The following is a 2,106-nucleotide window of genomic DNA, read 5'->3' on the forward strand; positions in this document are numbered from 1 at the left end:
ACCGTCCTGCTGTCTATAGCAACCAACGCCTTTCAATGGGATCTGAATGAGCATTCATTTAGGCCCCTTAACTCGACGTTTGGTTCATCCCACAGCGCCAGTTCTGCTTACCAAAAGTGGCCCACTAGATACTCAGATTAGTCGCCGGAGCTTCATCCCTACAAGCAAGCTCGGCATCTCACCCATTTAAAGTTTGAGAATAGGTTGAGGACGTTTCGTCCCCAAGACCTCTAATCATTCGCTTTACCGGATGAAATTCACCCTGCGAGTTCCAGCTATCCTGAGGGAAACTTCGGAGGGAACCAGCTACTAGATGATTCGATTAGTCTTTCGCCCCTATACCCAGCTCCGGCGATCGATTTGCACGTCAGAATCGCTACGGACCTCCACCAGAGTTTCCTCTGGCTTCATCCTGGCCAGGCATAGTTCACCATCTTTCGGGTCCCAACATATATGCTCATGGTACTTGCCGACTGCCCGCGAGCCTGCCCCGGTGCGCCTCCGCCGTTTACCGACGGCCCGCTTCCGGGGACGGACAGCACCGCGGCGTCTTGGCAAGTCCGGGCCTCGCCCCCCCTCCCATGAGGGAAATTAAACTTCGACCATCGCCCTGACGACCTCCACCACCGCGCAACGTCCAGAGACGGAAAGTATCTCCCCGCGCCAGCCAGCGGCGTGGGGCGAGCCTTGAGCAGCCCGGTCAGGGATCGGCCCAAGACGCACCGGAGAGCCTGTTACAGCTGCTGAGCCCGTCACTTCATTTCGCCTTTGGGTTTAGTGAGCCCATTGACTTGCACATGTTAGACTCCTTGGTCCGTGTTTCCAGGCGGGTCCAGGTGGATGCGACCTTTTGCACACAGCGAGCAAAACGCGCCGCGAAGCGGCGTAAAGCTCTTTCTCGACGACGCTGCGTCGCCATTATCAGGACACCGGTATAGGTTTCCCCCCGTCGCGCGGGTCTCCCCCCCAGACGAGCTGAGAGAGTCGGCGGCGAGGTACCAGTCCGACCGGGCCTTCGACGTCCCCGGCAACGGGTCGCGGTGACCTACTACGAGGCGAAATACGCCCGCCGACGCCAGCGTGAGTGGGGGCGCGCCCAAACATTTTTGGGTCGCTCAATTACAACACCCCACCCAGCCGACAGCCGACGAGCTGAATCCCCTCAGTTCGACCTTCGAGTTTCCACCCGTTTGGCTCTTAACGGTTTCACGTACTCTTGAACTCTCTCTTCAAAGTTCTTTCAACTTTCCCTCACGGTACTTGTTCGCTATCGGTCTCGTGGTCATATTTAGCCTTAGATGGAGTTTACCACCTGCTTTGGGCTGCACTTTCAAGCAACCCGACTCTACAGAGAGGCCCTTTCCGACCGTCCCATCTGTACCCTCACGGGCGCCGCCATACGGGCCTGTCACCCTCCATGGGCAGTGGCCGCTTTCAAGCTTGACTTAGACGGTATGGGACGGCGTGCTGGACCCTCTGAAACGCAACACCCCTCGTGCCCGAAGACATCGAGGTTATGCGCTGGGCTTTTCCCGGTTCAGTCGCCCTTACTAAAGGAATCCCTGTTGGTTTCTTTTCCTCCGCTTATTAATATGCTTAAATTTGGCGGGTAGCTCTCTCCTACTACGAGGTCGATCGTGGTCTCATCATCCTTAGGGGGAACAAGTTCCCCAACCACGAAGCGGAAGACGCTCTGCCACCGACTTTCTTCACCACCGACATTACCAGGCAGGAAGGTTTGAGGGGCTTGTCGCGGGGGTACCAGCGGCCATGGCGCCGGCACTCCCACCCCTGACTCCGTTCCTTCTCATTGAGTGGTAAATAGCCAATAGGAAAAGTGTTCCAGCAGAACATCTCTCGCAGAGTCATATACACACACAGTTTTAATGCATATACGCTCGTGTTCCGCCCTTACTCGGCCGCACCTTTGCCGCTTAAACTTTGACCTCTTTCCCCGTTCCCGCATGCCACAGCAGTGGCACTTGTTTATCTGGAGAAAGAGAGCGAGAGTCGCAGTATTAATTGGCGTGAGCGGCCTTTCCGGCTGCAGAACTAGTGCTCTATCCCAGCGAGCGCCGTTATGAGGCGCAACACCGTCTTTAACGC

General features: G+C 56.5%; 1 non-coding gene across 1 annotated transcript in view; it reads right to left on the reverse strand.

The window, feature by feature from the left end:
* LOC121855343 overlaps nucleotides 1-1,634 on the reverse strand; it is a 4,348-nt gene extending 2,714 nt beyond the window's left edge. The window contains exon 1 of the ribosomal RNA XR_006086775.1: nucleotides 1-1,634. This exon is cut by the window's left edge and continues 2,714 nt beyond it. This is a non-coding gene — a ribosomal RNA (large subunit ribosomal RNA).
* Nucleotides 1,635-2,106: the final 472 nt, after the last annotated feature.

The sequence above is a fragment of the Homarus americanus genome, unplaced genomic scaffold (assembly GCF_018991925.1).
Source record: "Homarus americanus isolate GMGI-L3 unplaced genomic scaffold, GMGI_Hamer_2.0 scaffold53141, whole genome shotgun sequence".
NCBI classification, from domain to species: Eukaryota; Metazoa; Arthropoda; class Malacostraca; order Decapoda; family Nephropidae; genus Homarus; species Homarus americanus.